This window comes from Lactuca serriola, chromosome 9 (assembly GCF_051521515.1).
Source record: "Lactuca serriola cultivar US96UC23 chromosome 9, Lser_US96UC23_V15, whole genome shotgun sequence".
Taxonomy (NCBI): Eukaryota; Viridiplantae; Streptophyta; class Magnoliopsida; order Asterales; family Asteraceae; genus Lactuca; species Lactuca serriola.
Window position 1 is genome coordinate 25,149,480 of NC_136416.1, and position 21,875 is coordinate 25,171,354.

General features: G+C 35.1%; 1 long non-coding RNA gene across 2 annotated transcripts; it reads left to right on the plus strand.

The window, feature by feature from the left end:
• Positions 1 to 4,806: 4,806 nt before the first annotated feature.
• LOC145076922 (uncharacterized) lies at positions 4,807 to 7,387 on the plus strand. 2 transcript variants are annotated; one of them, XR_013692866.1, is made up of 7 exons: positions 4,807 to 5,395; positions 5,538 to 5,747; positions 5,815 to 5,874; positions 6,312 to 6,550; positions 6,689 to 6,785; positions 6,874 to 6,940; positions 7,054 to 7,387. It is a non-coding gene; the product is annotated as an uncharacterized LOC145076922 (long non-coding RNA). The 2 variants fall into 2 exon arrangements; XR_013692867.1 differs by lacking the exon at positions 5,815 to 5,874.
• The last annotated feature ends 14,488 nt before the right edge of the window (positions 7,388 to 21,875 follow it).

Consider the following 21,875-nt stretch of genomic DNA (forward strand, 5'->3'; position numbering starts at 1 on the left):
CCAAAACACATCCTCTTGTTGTTCGGAAACTCATTGGCAAAATGTCCAACCTTCCCACACTTGTAGCAGGTTACATCCTCGCTACATTTCCCAAAGTGCTTTTTCTTACACTTATCACACCACTTCGCTTCGCCTCCCTTTCCTCCAAACTTTTTCGAATCAGATTTCGAAAATTTGCCATTCTTACCAGAACCAGATGTTCCCTCAAACTTTCTTTTCTCACCAACCTCAACCTTGTCGGTGGTTCTCCCCTTAATCATGTTCTCAACAGACTTGGCAGCCGAGATAGCTGCCTCTAGAGTATGTGCCTGACCTACTGGCACCTCATACTCCCATGGGAGTCCCTTCGCATACCGGTCCACCTTTGTCAACTCGTCTGGGACGATACGCAAGGCAAACTCCATCTTATCGCTGAAGTTATTGGTGTATTCATCAACTGACATGCTGCCTTTCGTCAATGTCGGAAACTTGTTCTCTAGTTCCAACAGATTTTGGGCTGAGCAGAACTTGCGTTTGAACTGCACCAAGAATTCTGCCCATGTCAATTGCAGCGGCTCATTAGGGCTTAACGTCTTCTCTAGAGTGTTCCACCAACGAACGGCTCCACCTCGGAATTGACGCACTGCATAGATAGTCTGCAACTTGCCTCTGCAGCCACAAGTCATGAAGGCCAATTCCATTTCTGAGATCCAATCCATAACTCCAATCAGATCCTCCTTTCCATTGAAGGTCGATGGTTTGCAAGTTAGAAAGTCCTTGTACTTGCATCCCATTCCATCATTCCTTCCATCATGGTTATCTTGCCTAACTATCGGTGGGTTGGCTTGACCAATAGACACACTAAAGTTTCCACCTTCCGAGTGCCCTTTATTTAATTCAGGCTCTTCCACACGAATTGACAGTTCTTCACGATTCTGTTGAAGCAACCGTCTAGTTTCATCCATCTGACGATCCAACATCGTCTGAATCATCATTTGCACACCAGCCATGGTTATTGGCTCAGGTGTTGCTGCTACGACAGGTACTTGTTCAATCACTGGTGGTTGATTCTTGTTTTCATCAGCATTTCCAACTCCACTTCTTGTTCTCACCATTTTGATCCACACACCGAATAAGGTGAAATTAGATCCTCAATCACGATAGGTATTCAAATCATCCTTATCGCTCCGAAATGTTTACATGCTAGTTCTAATATCGTAGACGTACGCTTAGAATCCTACACACATAAGGTTTCTAGATCCGGTCGGCAACAGACCATAGATCCGAACAAATAATATTATATATGGCAACATATAACATTTAGCACATAAAAGCATTTTAGGCAATTTTCCTAAAATACACTAGTGCTCGTGTCTAAAACATCACAGACACACATCTCAAAATTTCACTTAGCATTCTAAGTTTAAGTCTAGAAATCCTACAAATTCCTAGTTCGCTTAAACTAATGCTCTGATACCAACTGTGACATCCCCAAAATCACGGCCAGAAAAGACCGATTTTCATTTATGCTTTTAAATAATTTCAGAGTAAATCCTTTTTATTTGAAAGAGTTGCGGAATTTGTTCCCAAAAACAAAACATGATAGAACAATGTTTACCAAAGCATTTCATAAAAGAAATGTATTTTCATTATATAATCAAAACTCGGGGTGTCATTTTCCGATACAGACCAATAAGCATAAACGATAACATTCAAGTCATTCAACATATATATATATATATATATATATATATATATATATATATATATATATATACATATACAGACCTGAAAACAAAACAAATTGATGGCTCATCCATCACATGCCCATGCGCCACTTCCTGTAATACAAATAAAACTGAGTGGTTCAGGCTTGGGAGTCTGGTGAGCATATAGGGTTTTCAACCCACAATAAATAATCATATTTAATTTCCACCAACCAACAATAACCCAATTACCCATTCCCGTTATTCTCACTTTATGTCCCTAAGACAACTAACATAAGAGACCTAGTCTAAGAATATTTCATCGGGGCGACAACACATGCTTCGGGGGTTCCTCAGCAATATAAGTCAAATAAGGCAACCATGAGGGGGATGGAGTACAGCGAATGAACACCCAAGTTCATTAACACCTACAGGTGGCGAACCTGCTAATGTTTCCACAAGACTATCTAGAAAAGTCTGTGGTCGTCATCTAAACTCCGCTAGATGACTAAATCAAACAACAACGAGGCCTCTCATCTGTTTATTACACACCAACTATCTACCCATGTTCTACCCAACATATTAGTAGATAAAAATATACATTTTTATACATAGTTTAAAATTTTGTATAGCATGCTTTAATCAATACATATTCCACATAACAGATGAGGCACACACACATACCACGTATCTTCATAGAAAACAAATCAGAGCTATGAGATAGAAGAGGGTGAATATACATTCATGCATATAACAACAAAATATACACATAACATGTATTTTATATAAAATACTTTATAATTATGCGTTAGAAGAAAGTGACCACACACTCACACCTATAAACAACAATATACTTAATACACTCAAACCATACTTGTATTATTATCGTGTTTATGAAAGGTAGTATACACTCACTTGATCAGAAGATGATCGGACAGCACTACGACTTGCAGAAGTAGTAATCCTCAGCAGATCTGGAAGATCTTCACAATAATCGAACTTCTCGCGGGCAGAGCTTCGGCTCTGGAACCGCACTTCTCGGGATCTTCGGGATCTCGGGACTTGCTTCGGGGCTCGAGAATAATACCGGGGCTTCGGGGTATTTCTGGCACGCAAAACGATGCAAAATGGGAGAGAGAATAGAGAAAATAGCAAAAGAACTCGGCTGCCCTCGCATCCTGTTTATAGGAGGCTGGAGCCTCAGAGTACGCGGGGCGTACCACTCCGAAACGTCATGGCGTTCGTCATCCGCAGAACTCGAGTGCGAAGGTCGTCATGCTTCGCTGTACGCGGGGCGTACTTCGGATCAGATCGGTGACTCCTTCGGATAATCATCCGAATTAAAAATTAAATTTAAATACAAAATATTTAATAAACTTCGGAAATTCATATCTTCTTCATACAAACTCCGTTTTCGACGTTCCTTGTATCCACGCAAAGGTGAGACTACGCTCTACAACTTTCGTTTAGACTCCGTCGGCTAATTTTAACTTTATTTTTATTATTTATTTTTAATAGGCCGGGGACAGAAAAACTTCGTTATAAATTCATAACTTCTTCGTTTGACGTCCGTTCTCGCCTAACTTTTCATCGCTTCGATACCAACAACGAGACCTTCGATCCTCGTTTAGATCGATTCGACTAAAAACCGCTCGATCTCAAATCGAGTATTTCAGGCTGCATACCGCTAAGTCGAAACTTCAATAAATCATAACTTCCTCATACGAAGTCAGATTTGGGCGTTCTATATATATTCAGAAACCTCGTTTCAACTACTACAACATTAACAAAAGATATCAAGTTTATTTTACACTTAAATTTTGACGCTTATTTTTATTCTTAATTAATCAAACCACATAATTAAGCAATTAAGCAAAAAACACATAATACTCAAATAATAAAATCTTATTATTTCAAAACGGGTTACAAAGGTTAACCTAGACCATTACATTGCTAAAAATGGCAAGCCCAGAAACACATGCGTTACATCTTCCGTTGGCAATATTTTCAAGGTATTACAATCTCATTTTGTTTTTCACACTTTGTGCTCAATCTAATGTCAGTATCACATTTTTCTTTTCTGTGCTAATTCTATATTATTGATTCATTTATAATACATATTATCTACTTTCAATTGGATTTTGATGATATTCCTCATGACAGGTCTATCAAGGTTTTGATGTTGGAAGTACAAAACCTACTCTAAAACTTATACTTGATGTCATGAGGTGCAAGAACAAAAGATCATATGCATGTTTATTAGAGAAGTGCTATATTCTTCTTTAAAATTTATTGTATTCTTTTTTGTATTATTCTTTACGAATGTATTTTATTATTTCAAAAATGTTATATTATTCTTCAAGAATGTTAGTTGTCCAATTATATTTAATTTTTTAGTCTTCAAAAAAGTCTTTTATTTTCCTTTATTTTTTCCGAAATGTAACTATTATTCTTAAAGAATATCATATATGAACTTATAATTTATTACTAATCAAAATTGAATTGCATCATTGGAGACATTCAAAACAAACTTCAATAACAACTTATTTTTCAAGAATGATAACGATAAGAAAAGATGAATTCTCAAAGAATTTACAATATGCATAATTTGTTATACCATATTCTTATAGAATGTACGTATAATAATCACCTTTAAAAAAAAAACTTCAGACACGATAATTAATTTTAAATGCAAAATAATAATTTTTTTTTGAAAGCTAATTTAATTGCATCTTTTAATATCTTCACTTTCCATAAATTATTGTTAACCACTATGACTAATTTACCCTTATAATTAATTAAATGTAATTCTATAATACATGTTATCTTATATTATTAACATGTACCTTAAGATCTTAACCTTTTATTATTTTTAATCTAATGGGCCAAAAATAGTCATACATTCACACTATATTTGTAGTTCATATTTAATCATAACCCTATATATATATATATATATATATATATATATATATATATATATATTAAAATTCTCTTTGCTTAGCTACACTAAACTCCTATCTATTTTGTCAATTGCGGCCCTTCTACTACCCTGTTTATGTGTGTTCAAATCTATCTCCAGGGTCATTTTATGTCAATATTCATTTGTTTGTGTATATGTGTTGCTTCTCCTTTGCTTCACCGCTTTTTTCTCCAATCGAATTCCGATATGTGTAATCCCTCTTTCCCTTCTTCCAAACCGCTTCCACTTCCCGATATCTTCCCGATTGCTCTAATTTTTAACCTGGTTTTCTTCTACTTCATCTACCGTCCTTTCTCACTCTTCTCTCAACCGATCATCAGGTGCTCAGAAATCACAGAAGGTTCCCATCGATCTCCTCACATCGGTTCTCATCTTTACCCTCCTTCTCTACATGCTCTGTTGGTGAGTTCGTCAGCGTCTACACGCATTCTCTCAGGAGGACGCGATGGCAAACTGGTGTATAGGCGGATATCTCTACTTCTCTTTGTTGATGATTCTCACGAAATCAGTTCCCTCTTCGCGTTCGATGTTCTTCCTACTAACTTGAAATTGTCGATGCTTCATGAATGATCTTCTTCTGCTACTATCGATGGTGTCCAAGACAGGCCTAAGAGGTTGGCAAAAAAAACCCTATTTATGGGTTCGGGTCTTTTTTGGTTCTTCCTTCACCGATTTCTGTTTGTTCCTACCGTTTCTCCACCAATATCGACAAGGAACCAAAGAAACGGTATCGTACACAAACAAACTCTTGAAGCAAAAATCTGATGTGTTCATAATTTCTTCGTGTATTACTTCTTAGTCTTTTGTTGTTTATGTAACAATTTTGACAAATGTATCTGGTTTTATACTATTTTATCAAACACTACCAGCGGCAACCGCAAAATCAAGGCTAAACCCGAATCGGTTCTTGCTATATGTCGTTCCTTCAGCTTTGCAATTGTCACAGTTAGAGAATCTTGTGATTAAATGGGAGGATTTGCTGAGTACAGTTTGGGAAATGGGAAGGCTCAACAAGGATATTTGTTTTGGACAAGAAACATGCCTATAAGACGTTTGATGAAATGTCTGAGCCAATTAAGGTATTCATTCCACCCTACTTTACCTGATTTATTAGTTGATATATTCGTTTGATTTTTTTTTCTTCAGGAATTCTTATTGTGATCATAGTTAGTGCTTGTGAGATACAAGCTAACGTAAATGAATAAGGTATCTATTAAACCTATTAGAACTCCTAGCTAAATTTGAAATATGATTGATTTTTTCATCCATGCGTACTCTTTTGAATTGGAACCATCAAATTGTCATGTTAGTTATTGATATAGTTGCAAAATCATAAACTTTTCCACCATAATTCATATAAAAATGAGTTTTAGCATTTCCTTTATTTTTTATATCAACCTGAATGCAAAAATCGACTTCTCCTTTTATGATTTATCTATTTATTGATGATATTGACAAAGTTTGTTTACTTCAAAATTAAAGGCTATAGATTTTAAATTCTATTTTTTGGTTCGTTTTATAACTGTTATAAAGAGCAATCATGTTTCAAATATGGTTTGCCTTTTTCTATCATTGCTCCTCGTATTCTTTCTTTATAAATTTTGTTAATTCTGACTCATGCAAATCTACTTTTGAGTTTTCAGGGTTATTGGCCCTGCAATGCCATCTGCTTAATTGCTTGCTCCAGCAACTAAATTAACTAAAGTAGAGTCTAACATTTGGTTTCACTTCAAGAAACCATCGCTTTAGCGGTGACACAGGCTTTTAGCGGCGACAGTTTCGCCGCTAAAGGCTTCTCACCCGAATCCGCGTTATCCCCTTCTGATAGACTTCAGCCGTTCGATCGACTACTTTGCAGAGTAAAGAAGTGGGAGGGGATTAGGTGGGTTTCAGGTCCTTAATTTTGCAATACAACTCAAAAGATTATAAGTTTTTGAGTGATCTGGACTTGTTTAAATCCTCAATTTAGTTTTTTCTTTTTTTAATCTAAAATAAAATTTTATATGATTTTATGTTACAGGATGCCCCTGTACCATCTTGCATTTCTCAGTTAGAAGGAGGCCTTATCCAGGTGGCAATTGAAGTCGAAGATCGAGCACAACGTTCAACAATCACAAGTAAATCTTTATTTTTGCCAAAATTAGTTTATGTTATAATATTAAGTGTTGTTTTTTATGTTATTTTTGTGTTCGCTGATGATATTAGACTTACTGCCGCTGCACCTACAACATGTGGGGAAGCGAACAACGAACTTTTGGAAATTATGGGGAAGGTTTGTTTCCTTTTTTTATATTTTTCTATTTTATTATTTAATATTTGAGATTTTTGAATTGTGTAGGTGGAGAATATCATATATGTGATGTGATTTTGTTTTGTTGGTTTTAGATGTTAGGTTAGAGACTAAGCTAGATGACACTTCAGAGAGGATGGAATAGCAAGTCTAGGCTTCTTGTGGTGATTGAAACAACTTTTTTGTAAATTTTGTTTCTTTATTTTGAATTTTTTCTTTGTGTATTTTATAATATAAAAAAGATGGATATAGCATGTGAATTTGATGGATATATTGTGGAACACGTGAAAGATTTCATAGGCAGACAGGTATATGAGAAACTGCTTGAAGTTGTGCAGCCTTGAAGTCAGTGTGTGATCTTTATATGTAATTTAATTGGGTTTTTCAAACTACAATGTCCTAATAAGAAAAACACTATACATTTTGTAACCACCGCAACACGGTGATCCTTCCCTAGTTTACATTATTTATATTCAATTCATCTAATATACTTTCAAATTAAATTGAAAACAATATAAAATTCAATTCCCTTTTATGTCAACCAAATGCACCCTAAAATTTTAATTCATTTGAATTTTAGTTTCTTCAAATTCCGATTATTTTGATTAATTCTATTTCATTAAAAACATTATGTTAATCGAACACCCACTAATTGTTCGTATCTACAATTATCTATTACCATTTTAGTTTCCATATGGGTTGAAGGGTGGTTGGGATATCTTTTTAAACTAAAAAGTCCTTTTTAGATAAAGACATTTTGATTTATGTTTTTTTTCAAAAAAAAGTTTTAAAATATGTTTGTATAAACTTTTGAGGATGCAAAGAAAAAAAACCAAAATTTGATAAAAGTCACAGATTCTTGACTTTTTAACCATCTTTTTTTTCTTTTTCTCAAAAAGCTAATTTAAAAAGATCTTTTGAAGTTACCAAACAACTTTTTAAACTTTTGACTTTTTGAAAAAACCAAAAGTCCATAAAGACATTTCAAAAGAAATGTCAAACACCCTTGAAGTGTCGAACTTGTTCATCTTTTCATTAAAAAATATGTCATGAGGCTACAAGAGGTGGCCTTTTGAGAGTGAATGTTACAACACCTAAACCTTACCACCTCACACTCAAATATTTATAATATGAAGTGGAGGTGGTGTTCTTATGTTATAGCATTATATATATATATATATATATATATATATATATATATATATATATATATAGAGAGAGAGAGAGAGAGAGAGAGGAATGAATGATCATTTGAGAAATTATAGTTTCCCGAAAACCAAACGAGGGCCGTTAGATTAAAATAATAGAAGGTTAAGATGTTTTGTGGCATTGTTGTATATATTTGAAAAAAAATTAAACACGGGGGTATGATACTGAACTTAATCTAAGGGCATTTATGGTACTAAAAATCCTTCCCTCCCCTCCCCCCCCCCCCCCCCAATCAATCAATACCCTCTTTCTCTCCCAAATCAATCGATACCCTCTTTCTCTCCCAAATCCCTCGATCTTCTCATCATCCATATTTCTCTCATAGCTTCATCGTCGTTCGTTCCCTAATCCAGAACCAGTGTCTGATTTATCAATGGTCTCATCCGTCTACTATATCCCTTATTCACTGAATTGAGGAAGGTGAACGTCGATTCTCTTTCTCTCTCTCTCTTTCTCCAAAACCAACATTGCATCTCCATATTATCAGAGATCTCTTCATTTTCTCCCTTTGTAATTGTAAAGGCCACAAATTCGGGCTAATCAATTTGGAGACAACAAGTGTCAAAAATGACTTTTTGATAGAAGATTATATATAATAAATAATCTTAACTAATTTATAGTATATGTCACAAGGGTTCCGTACATATAAAGAACGTTGAAATCCGAGTTATAACGAAGAAGTTATGACTCGTCGAAGTTTTACGGCTAAACCGGCACGGCACCGCGTAACCTAAAAAGTGAATTTTTGATAAATTACTTTTTATCCTTAGGTATCTAAATGAAAGTCATAGTATATGTTAAACCAAGAACGTACATAAAAAGAATGTCCAAATCTGACTTCGTATGAGGAAGTTATGATTTTTCTAAGATTTGACATAGTAGTATGCAGCCCGGAATTCGAATTTAATTCAAATTTTAGATCGATCAATTTTTAGCCGACACAACCTAAATGAGAATTGAAGATCTCATTAATAGGAGTTCAACGATAAAAACATAGTCGAAAACGGAGTCCGTAAGTAGAAGTTATGAATTTTACACGGTTGTCAAACGGTGTAATCTTCTCATACTGTTAAATTTATAACCAGTCGTGAATTATCTGATAGAGTCAAAAGGAGAGTTGTAGATCTTGTCAATACCTACGCATGGATATAAAGAACGTCGAAAAAGGATCTCGTATGCGAAAGTTACGAAATTTAGAAGTCGGAAGGGTGTTGCTGCGAAAGGGGTGACGTGGCTTAATATGGACCATTGCTTCCTCCCCACGCCTTGCCACCAGATGGTAACACTTGGCACTCAACTCGAAGAATTAGAGGCTCAAACTCGCAGAGTTGGGCCATTTTTCAGCCTATAAATACCATGCGAGAGCACTCCATTTTCCTCACACCTTAACCATTCTCTCTCTCTCTCTCTCTCTCTCTCTCTCTCTCTTCCTCTCGCTCTAACTTCTCTCTAAACCTCTTCCAAAGCCCTAGTATCTCCTAATATTGCTAGAGGAAAGCCACGGAGCGCTAGAAGGCTCCAAGAAGAAGAGATTTCGGCTCGGAAGTTCTGCCCCCGTAGAGCCCGGTTCATATCCAAACCTCCTGGTAAGTGAGTTATGATTACCCTACTTCAAGTATAGCTTATGTTTAAGTTCAATATCGTTATTATGAACTTATAAACAATAAATATATTATAAAATATAATATACAAAGTGTTATTATAATATCTTTTAACTACTCGTGGTACGGGAAATCTGGATTGAAAGGCCACATAGGGTTGTTGGATTTTAGAAATGTTATAATGCCAAAATAGTCATGCCCTCCGGTGTTTCATGTCTGGCCCCTGTCTGTACATAGTGGTTGAAAAGTATTGTTTAACACTTATAAAATAATAATGCTCGTAATTAGTCACGATGAATACCGTCCGAGTTTGGAATCATCACTTTAACAAGTGAGTGCATAGTTACTTTCATCTTACATATAGTTATGAAGTATTTAATATAAATTACGTGCTATGTGTGTATATTATCTGTGTTCTTGATATCTATGTTGGATGAACAAAATATACATGTTTTACTTGATTTAAATTGTATACGTATTTCATACCTATAATTTTGATGGGTAAAATGGGTAAATTAAAGTTGAGATGAGATGAAAGATGAAAGATGATAGAGATGAACATTGGCAACTATGGACTTAGTGTCTTATAGATAAACCATGGCAGCTATGGACTTAGTGTATGATAGATAAACCCTGACAGCTATGGACTTAGTGCATGATAGATAAACCTTGGCAACTATGGACTTAGTGCCAAATAGATAAACCCGACAACTATGGACTTAGTGCTTTACAAATGAACGTTTGCGGCTCTGGATTTAGTGCCCTATAAATAGATGTTGGCAGCTATGGACTTAGTGTCTAGCAGATAGCATCGGCCGCTATGGACTTAGTGTCTGTTGGATGAACCCTGGCAGCGATGTACTTCGTGCCTATTCCTTAGGAAAATCCTTAGGAATGAATGAATGATGAATAAACGATTCTTAAGGTAGATCCTTAAGAATAAAGAAGATAATGGGTATGGAAAGTTGGGTTAATTCTTCGATGATGAAACATAATAACTTTATTATTGTGGGTTAAAAACCCTATGTACACACCAGGTTTCCCAACCTGACCCACTCAGTTTACTTGTATCACAATTATCGATACGAAGCTACATTACACTGAGATATTTCATTTAAGGATATGTAAATCACTAGTGTAAATGAATGTAAGGTCTGTTTATGCTTATGTTTTTGTACATCCCAAAGTTTTAATATAAAAAAATACATTTCTTCGGAAATGCTCTGATAATATATTTATCATGTTTTCTGGAACAAATTCCGCAATATTATTCTTTAAAATGAATACTCTGATTTTCAAATAAGCATAAATAAAATTTTTAAAATGACTGTGAATTTAGGGATGTCACAGTTGGTATCAGCGCATTAGTTTAAGCGAACTAGGAATAAGGATTTATTTCTAGACTTAAACTTGGAATGCTAAGTGATGATCGTGAGGAGTGTCTCTAATATATTTTAGGAAGTACACCTGAATAGACACAAGCACTAGCTTATTTAAGGAAAGTGCCTAAAATGCTTTTTTTGTGCTAAATGATTTATGATGCTTTATGATGATATCGTTTGATCGGATCTATGGTCTGTTGTCGACCGGATCTTGGAACTTTATGTGTTCAGATTTCTAAACATTTAATTACAGTATTAGACCAGCATGTAACTTTTCGGAGTAATAAGAAGATTTATACGTCTGATTCCCCTATCTAAATTCTCGTCACGGCACACCGAACGTCTGATTTGGTGTATAGATCGAAATGGTGAGAACTCGCAGCGGATTAGGAAATGCTAATGGAAACCAACAACCACGAGTGATTGAACGTGAACCAGAGGTAGCAGCTGCACCCGAGCCAATCACGGTGGCAGGAGTCCAAGCAATGATTCAGGCTATGCTGGCCGAACAAAGGGAGGAGATGAGGCAAATGTTTCTTGATAGGGATGAACCTATTGTGCCTTTTGCGTACCCCAAACTGAATGAAGAACTATTAGAGGAGGGAAATTACAATCGTATTGCGAGTCAAGTTGGAACTTGAGTGGTCAGGAGGAACGACCCCGTACAGAATGATTAACAGGGATGGGCGCATGTATAAGAACTTCTTGGGTGCCAAACCACCAAGTCTTTTTGGAAGCCCAAAGTCAGTGGAAATTATGGACTGGATCTTCGAGATGGAAATGGTATTTGAAAGCTACAACTGCAGTGATAAGCAAAAGACCGTCTTCGTAATCAAAAAACTAAAGACCATTGTTTTAAGTTGGTGGAAGTTGTTGGCAGATACAATTCCACGGGGAGAATCCATGCAGATGCCTTGGGAAGCATTCATGGAGCAGTTGAAAATGCAATACTGCTCAGAGATAGATCGGATAGACCTAAACAACAAGTTTCAGAACCTGAAGAAAGGGAAGATGAGTGTTGATGAGTATACCACCACATTCACCGAGTGGATGAAGCTATTCCCCTACTTGGTGCCTACTGAATTCTCCAAGACAGATAGGTTTGCTAACGGATTGCAAACGGACTTTCGCAAAACGATCAAAATGGCAACTACTTTAAAGACAGCGGTTAGGACAGCTAAAAATATAGAGACCTAGATAAGAGAAAATGGTCTAGAAAAAGATAATGCAGGAAAAAAGAGGAAGCTTAAAGGATCCTCAATATCCGATAAGAAAGGAAAATTCTCGAAGTCTAACCTGGATGACCAAAAGTATGGATCCAAGTGGTGTAAAAAGTGCAAGAAGAAGCATTATGGGAGATGCGACGGAGAAGTGACTTGTTACAAGTGTGGGAGGATCTGTCACTATTCCAGGGATTGTACGCTTAATGATAATGTATGCTACAGATGCGGAGACAAGGGACATATGTCAAAATATTTCCTGAAGAAAAATGAAGCAGCAAGACCGAATGTGCCACCAAAGCCAAAGGCAAGAGCATTCCAGATGATCCTCGACAAAGCAGGTGACAATGAAAAAGGATCAGGAGTGAAGATCTATATATCTGAAGATCGAGATATAAAGTAGCCATGCGGATAGTATCATGTGGTGTAGCCTATTAGAGGCATATTATAGGTTGAACTTGAACATATATGTAATCATTTCAAGAAATAATATAAAGCTTGGTTATGTTATCTGATGTGTTAAATAACTATGTGAAATTCTTTTATGGTAACTTAGAAAAATGCGAGGCAATACTTGGGACAAGTATGAGTAGGTATAAATGGTAGTAGAGGCCTATACTATCGGAAGCACATGACTCGTACTTGGATCAGCGAAAGTCACAAGGTTACTAAGGCACTAGTAATTGATTATGTTTTGTTCATGTCTGTCGTTACCATCATTTCGGTAATAACTAAGAAGATGATTGGTAATCCAAACATAGTGGTCATATGAAACCGATTCAGACTAAGATGAGTATGTTACATGGTTCAAAAAAACGAAGATCGGTGTAGCATCTAACTTAAGCCAGGCGATTGAAGTGAAAGATAATCGAATCGATCAATAGAAGTATTGTGATCGTTGTTAACATAAGAGCTTATAGCTAGAAATTCTACATGCTAAAATGTGATTATATCACATTAGAACATGAAGGAAGGTATATTCCATTCAGGAAATTTGACTCTAAGAGACCTGAGTCTAAGCGTTGCATCATACGATGAGAGGTCATTAGAACATGACCCATCAGTCTGTCATGATAATCAAAGTAAGGAACTTCTCTTAAGTTAAGTCTGTAGGAGTCTCCAATAAGGATCGATTTTGTTACTCGAAGGTTACGATTGGAAATCCAACATAGAATAAAGAGCGGGTGCAAGATTGAGCACCGATGTCCAAAAGTTAGATACTCCTTCGAAGGAACATAGAAGTTACGATTATTACGTAGGATGAACATATAACTTATGGAGACATTATACACGCCCTGTTTCGTTGATGATTTCGGGACGTAATCATCCTAAGGGGAAGATAATTGTAACGCTCGTAGATTCGGGTAGTCAATTTAGAGATAATAAGTGTCAAAAATGACTTTTTGTTAAAATATTATTTAGAATAAATAATCTTAAATAACTTATAGTATGTGTTACAAGGGTTCCGTACATATAAACAACGCTAAAATCCGAGTTATAACGAAGAAGTTATGACCCGTCGAAGTTTTACGGTATACCGGCACGACACCGCGTAACATAAACAGTGAATTTTTGATCAAATACTTTTTAACCTTAGGGATCTAAACGAAATTCTTAGTATATGTTAAATCGAGAACGTACACAAAAAGAACGTCCAAATCTGACTTCGTATGAGGAAGTTGTAATTTTTCTAAGATTTGGCATAGTAGTATGCAGCCCAAAATTGGAATTTAGATTGATCGATTTTTAGCCAACACAACATAAACTAGAATTGAAGATCTCATTAATAGGATCTCAACAATAAAAAGACAATCGAAAACAGAGTCCGTATGTAGAAGTTATGAATTTTACATGGTCGTTAAACAATGTAATCTTCTCATACTATTAAATTTATAATCAATCGAGAATTAGCCGATTGAGTCAAAAGGAGAGTTGTATATCTTGTCAATACCAACGCGTAGATATAAAGAACGTTGAAAATGGAGCTCGTATGCGAAAGCTACGAAATTTAGAAGTCGGAAAGGTGCTGCTGCGAAAGGGGTGATGTGCTTAATCTGGACCATTGCTTCCTCCCCATGCCTTGCCACCAGATGGTGATACTTGGCAATCAACTCGACGAGTTGGAGGCTCAAACTCACCGAGTTGGGCAATTTTTCAGCCTATAAATACCATGTGAGAGCACCCCATTTTCCTCACACCTTAGCCTTTCTCTCTCTCTCTCTCTCTCTCTCTCTCTAACTTCTCTCTAAACCTTTCCAAAAGCCCCACTAACTCCTAATTGCTAGAGGAAAGCCTCGGAGCGCTATAGTAAAGCCTTGTAGCGCTAGAAGGCTATGAGAAGAAGAGCTTTCTACTAGAAAGTTCTGCCCTCACAGAGCCCGATTCCTAGCCAAACCTCCCGGTAAGTGAGTTATGCTTACCTTACTGCAAGTATAGCTTATGTTTAAGTTCAATATCGTTATTATAAACTTATAAATACTAAATATATTATAAATATAATATACAAAGTGTTATTATAATATCTTTTAACTACTTGTGGAACGGAGAATCTGGTTTGAAGGGTCGCATAGGGTTGTTGGACAGTGTCGTTTACGAAATCATTATACCAGTTTACGGAATCATGTCGTTCTAAAAATGGTCAAATCTGTTGCCTACACAGTTCTTTGATTTTACAAGGTATGAGTCGACGGTAGAAGCTCATGAAGCTGGAATGTGGTTTGAGAATGTTGAAAGTTATCCTCATTTGCGTAAGTTGTTGAAATTTGTATACGTTGTTGTTTTCTGCTTTTGCTCATTTTTTGTGCTTGATTATTAGTAGTAATTATAGTTTTTAGGTGATTTTTACACCAATAGATCATAATCATTATTGGAGATGTTTAATGTTTTTTATGATTATCATTTTGCAGGAGATTCTCAATGTGCATGATTATTGGAGATCTCTAAACGTCACTTTTATTGCATTTGTTAAAAACAATCACCTCTTTCACATAGACCTTTTTAATCTATGCGTGAATAGTTGGTTTGAGCTTTTATTATTTTTTTTATTATTATTTTATTTGACCTTTTCACCTTGATGGATTCTCAACCGTTCAGAATTGGAAAATATCTTTTGTTTGTTTTTAGCACACAACGTGTTTTTTGAAATGCTTCAAATGATTTTTTTCACCCTTTACCTTTTGTTAATTGTGCTTCTGTATTAGTAATTTCATCCCACTGAATGTGGTTCTTGTGACCTGCCACCTAAGGATATTTCCAAACCAAATGATTGGCAAGGTTTTGTTGACCAGCTAATCACTAAAGATGATGCTACAACGCCATATTAGGGAAATATTTGTTAACTATTAGAAGTTAACTTGGAAATCCACATTTACTTTCTCTATTAAGTCATGCTTTATGTCATAAGTAAAGAAGAAGTGGTTTGTAAGATGGTTTAGGAAGATTAAATATATAGCTTAATGTTTGATTTTGGAATCTGATTCTTTTGACACAAAAACTAGATGTAAAAAAACATTGAATTCTTTTGTATAACTTTAGCTAAATGTTTTATTTGTTCATTTGTTCTTAACAGGAACTAGTGAAACACAAGATGGAAGTAGCACACCGTAAAGAAAGAAGGGAAGACCACAAAACTTACAATTTCAAACACCAAATGGTTCATTAGAAGGTGTGATTAAAATTGTTATTCTCTTTTTAGAGCTTTAATCATCTGGCAAACAAAAATATTTCTGATGCTTTAGTGGGCTTAATGGGAATGCGACTTAATCTGGTAAACTTTATATAAGTGTTTCTTTTATACTTAATGTAGAAAGAAGTTACAATAGAGAAAATTTGGGAAAGGAGGCTTTCCGCTTTAAGTCCCAAATGTTTTATGAATTTGGCCTTATTATTGTTTCCTTTATTTTTGCGTTCAATTTCCCCAATATAGTCATCTTTTGACATATAGACTTTTATTTCTCTAGGGTTCTATGGTTATAAATGAGAGTATTTTGATGGATTATAAGGTATGTATTAAGATATAGCTCGAGATTTTGATTGTGCGGTTGATTTTTGTTGCTAGGTAGCTTTGGGGATTCATGTTTTAGAATTGTTATGTCAGCAGTCAGGAAGCATCAACTCTTGTAGCTTCATTTCCATGGCTATTTGTAATTCTCGCTTTTCTTTATGTTATTGCATTCGAAATTACCAAATTAAGTGAATTTGTTTTTCCAGATATAGAAAAATAAATGAGATATCAAATATTTTATAGAGATAAACTCACCCAAAATTCTTATTTTTATATATTCACATGAGAATATAATGTGGTATATTCACATGTTAGCAATACATGATATATTTGCATATCACCTAAAATTACTATTTTTACTCCCAGAGCTATGTGTTTGATTACTTTGTTGAAACACTCATCTTGTCTCCCTATTTCCTCACAGTAAGTTACTTATTTGATCATCTTTAAAAGCACTAAAGTTTAGTTTATATGTCAATCACATATGAATTACATGTGATTTACATGTAAAGTACATGTAATTCGCATATGAATCACATATGATTTGCATGTTAATCACGAGTGAACACATATGAATTACATGTGATTCACATGTAAATAACATGTAATTCACATATGAATGACATGTGATTCACATGTAATTCACATATGAATCACATGTGATTCACATGTAAATCACGAGTGAACAAATATGAATTACATGTTATTCACATGTAATTTACATATGAATCACATGTGATTCACATATACATCACATGTAATTCACATATGAATTACATGTGATTCGCATGTTATTCACATATGAATCACATGTGATTCACATGTAAATCACGAGTGAACACATATGAATTACGTGTGATTCACATGTAAATAACATGTAATTCACATATAAATTAAATGTGATTCACATGTAATTCACATATGAATTACATGTGATTTACATGTAAATCACATATGAATCACAAGTGAATCACATATGAATTACATGTGATTCACATGTAAATGACAAGTAAATCACATATGAATTACATATATATACACACATCAACTATCTACCCAACATATTTGTAGATAAAAGTATATATACAATTTAAAACATGTATACAACATTCAATCGATACTCATTTCACTAAAAAATAATATATAAACACATAGCATGTATTTTATGGAGAATATTTTGTATTTATGTGTTAGAAGAAAGCAACTACACACTTAATCAAAACGTATACTTAATACATTCAACAATACTTATATTAAATTGTGTTTATGAAAGATACTATGTACTCACTTGATAAGACGATGCTCGGACAGCACTATGGCTCTTAAAGCAGTATTCTTCGGTGAAACTGTGATATCTTCACACACTGGGCTTCTCGCGGGCAGAGCTTCGGCTCGAAAACTCTTTTCTTCTCGGGATCTTCGGTGCTTCGGGACTTGCTTCGGGTGTCGGGATGATACACGGGCTTCGAGGGTACTTCAAGACAGCTAGAGAGGGTATCGGGAGTGAGAGAGGGGGGAATTAGCAACCATGGCTGGCTGCCCTTCGATTTCTATTTATAGGGCTGAAATCCTAAATTCACGTTGTGAGCCACTAACGCTCACGTCGTGAGTTTGGTTGGGAATAGGTTATTGCTTTCGTCATCAGGCCACTTGCTCTCGAAGCTTCCATCACATGTTCAAGTCGTGAACATTGTGTTCACGTCGTGAACTCTGACATAGGTGGAAGTTCGTGCCCCGAACTTCGGAAATTCATATATTTCGCATATGAGCTCCGTTTTCGACGTTCTTTATATTCATGCGTAGGTGAGATTATACTCTACAACTCTCGTTTAGACTCCGTCGGCTAATTTTGACTTTAACTTTTATTATATTATTTTTAGTAGGCCGGGACATGAAAATTCCGTTAGAAATTCATAACTTCTTCATCTGACGTCCGTTTTTGTCTGTCTTTTTATCGTTGCATTACTATCGACGAGATCTTCGATTATCGTTTAGATTGTTTCGGCTAGAAATCACTCGATCTCATATTCGAACTTTGGGTTGCATATCGCTAAGTCGAAACTTCGAAAAATCATAACTTCCTCATACGAAGTCAGATTTAGACATTCTTTTTATGCACGCTATCGGTTTAACATATTCTACGACTTTTGTTTAGATTACTAAGGTTAAATATCGCTCTATCGTAAATTCACTATTTACGTCACACAGTGTCGTACCGGATCTGTCGTGAAACTTCGACAGGTCATAACTTCTTCGTTATAACTCGGATTTCAGCATTCTTTATATATTCTGAAACCTTGCCAAGACCACTACAACTTTCTTCATAGATATCAAATGGGTGGGGTTCAATAAAGAACCATAATTAACCAAGGAACCAATCTTTTTTTCAACTTTTAAAACTTATTTTTTTATCAAAAAAAAACTAAAAATACAGAAATTCATAACTTTTTATCCTTTTTCCAATGATATATATTTCGATTTTTTTTTTTACGACAAATTCACAATGTGAATCTTCGAAAATTCACAACATGAATCCGGATTCTCACGGTGAATCCGAAAAGTATTTTTCACATTCACAATGTTAATATATGAATTTAGATATTTTTAGATTGTTTTTTCGATAAAGAATAAGCTCTAAAAATTGAAAAAAAAAAATTGGTTTCTTGAAGAACCCATAATTATGGTTCTCTATTGAACTTTTCCATATATATATATATATATATATATATATATATATATATATATATATATATATATATATATATATATATAAGTGTTACCTAGTGAAAGCCACGAACCAAAATCTGACCCAAAAATCCGAATCTGACCCTCCAACCCGTAAACCCGTATAAATAAATGGGTTGATGGTTCGTATATAGGTTTATGTTTCAAACCTGTCAACCCGTGACTTGTATAATTAAATTGGTTGTGTTCGGGTTGGTGTATTTTGACCCGCCAACCCAAACATAACACAATAAACTACAGTTTTTTTAACACAAACCATAATCACTTGGACATTCGAGTGCTTCTGATTAGTAACAAAAATGCTTCTAATTTGTACATTCTAAAACGTTGTTCTATGTCATGTATAAATATTTGTATCAATAATCACGTAACCTAAATAGTTTTCAATAATTATCTAAACACCAAATAATTAACAAATTAAATCATAGATGAGCAAAAATCATGACGTGCGATGAGGATGCAGGGAGATTAAGTTTACTTTGGATAAACTCTACTTTGGATTTAATCGGTTTCTTATTTATTATCAACTACTTTTTTTATTGGTTTTTTACTTTAAGATTCTCCTGTTGGATAGATTTGAATTCCTTCCCTCTTTCCCATTCGTAATAACTTTAGAAACTATTTCTTTTGTTTTCTTGTTTTGCCCTTGCCTAATTTCTTGCTAGGTTTCGGGTTCTATTAATATATTGTCGTTTCTAAAAAAAATGTCTAGTTTCTTGTTAGGTTTCGGTTCTATTAATATATTTTTCCGTTTCTAAAAAAATCTATCGGTTATAAACTTTCAATATAGTTATATACCTATTATATTGTTTTCAACGGATTTAGAGAAGATAAATATGATAGAAAAAAAAAATAAGGTAATTCAGAAATATTTTAGGAGTAAATTAGAGTATTAATGTGTTGCGCTTTCAAAAAAGTCATTTGAATCAACCAAAAATTCTGTAATGAGATCATTTTTTTTTTGTTGTTGACAAATTAACCTCAGACCAAAAATCAATAATATTTTAGCTTCTTCAAGGTTTAGTAAATGACAAAATTGTAAGAAAGGTCCCTATGGTATGTAGAAAATTGTCATTTTAGGCCAAACAGGTTTTGACTAGCACCAATGGTCCAAAGGTTTTCATTTTGTTGCGAGTTTAGTCTATTTTGGTTTAATTTTTTATAAAAGGACGATTTTGCCCTTTGTATTTTATTTTTTTATTTTTTTAATTACGGAAAAGAAAAATAAAGAAAAGAAAAAAGAAAATATACTCTCTCTCTCTCTCTCTCTCTCTCTCTCTCTCTCTCTCTCTCTCTCTCTCTCTCTCTCTCTCTCTCTCTCTCTCGTTTCTGCTTACAACCAGCTAAAAAAGAAGAAGTTGGCGGCTGTCACCAGCCTAGGTTGCCCCTCTGTCTCCTTTCGGCCAAGTAACACCACCCCAAACACCCACTTCGATCCTTACTGCCCTTTGGACCTCGACAGTCGACGACAAGAGAAAGTAGATCAAGATCTGAAGTTAGGGTTTAATGGCAGCTAGGATTTTCAGATGAGGCATTTCGTGACTAGAAATCGAGGGTGAGACACTTGCGATGTACTACACGGCGAAGCTAGGGTTTTTTAAACCCACGACGAGACCTTGGGCAAACCGGATTCACAACGAACACTACCATTCCAGGTCTGGTTTCAAAGACCACCTCAAATTTGTGAGAGATAGAGGGAAAATAAGAAAAATGGCGTTTTATATCTGTGTGTGAGAGAGATAGAATCGATTTTTTGGTTTTGTATATGTGTGTGTGTGTTTAATCTGTGTGTAAGTGTGTTTTTTTTGTGTTGAGTCTGTTGATAAATCGATGTATGTTTGTGTTGATATGTTTATGCGTTCTTCAGATTTCGTGTATGTGTGTATGTGTTCATCTGATTTTGTGTGTGCTTGTTCAGCTTTGGGTGGTGGTGGTCGAACGGGGGTGGTGGTAGATGTTCTTGAGTGCTCTTGAGGAGGAAGAAGAAAATAGGTAAAAAGATGTGTGTAGGATGGATGAATGTGTATGTATGTGTGTGAGAGAGAGAGAGAGAGAGAGAGTATTTCCTTTTTTTATTTCTATAATTAAAAAAATAGAAAAAGAAAATACAAAGGGCAAAATCGTCCTTTTATAAAAAATTAAACCAAAATGGACCAAACTCGCGACAAAATGGAAACTTTTGGACCATTAATGCTAGTCAAAACCTGTTTGGCCCAAAGTGACAATTTTCGATGTCCTTGCAATTTTGTCTTAGTAAATTAATAACTTACAATGGTCTGCTTAAAATATTAAAATTTATGATCAAATTAACCTCGGACCAAAAATCAACTGCTTACATGGATTATCGAGAAGACACTGGACTGTGTTTGGCAACTACTCGATCACAGGGTCTGGAAAAACATTATGAAGTCTAGCAGGTGCTTGGCTAATCTCAACATTGATCGTAGTGAGGTTGTTTCATGGAATCCGGAGATAAACAAATGGGTCTCTAGTTTTTCGTCAGAGAATCAATTTATTGTCAGTTTGTTACGAGAACGAATCGAGTTGGCGAGTCATATTGTTAGTGATGGGTCCTTTGATTGGTGCAAAGTGATCTCATACAAGATTCTATGTTTCATATGGAGGGCCAAATAGGAAAGAATTCCAGTTGTTGTGGCACTCAGTCAAAGGGGAGTTACCCTTCCTATCATTATATGTAGTATATGTAATGTTGGAGAGGAAACTAGTGATCACGCATTGATTTTATGTCATAGTGCA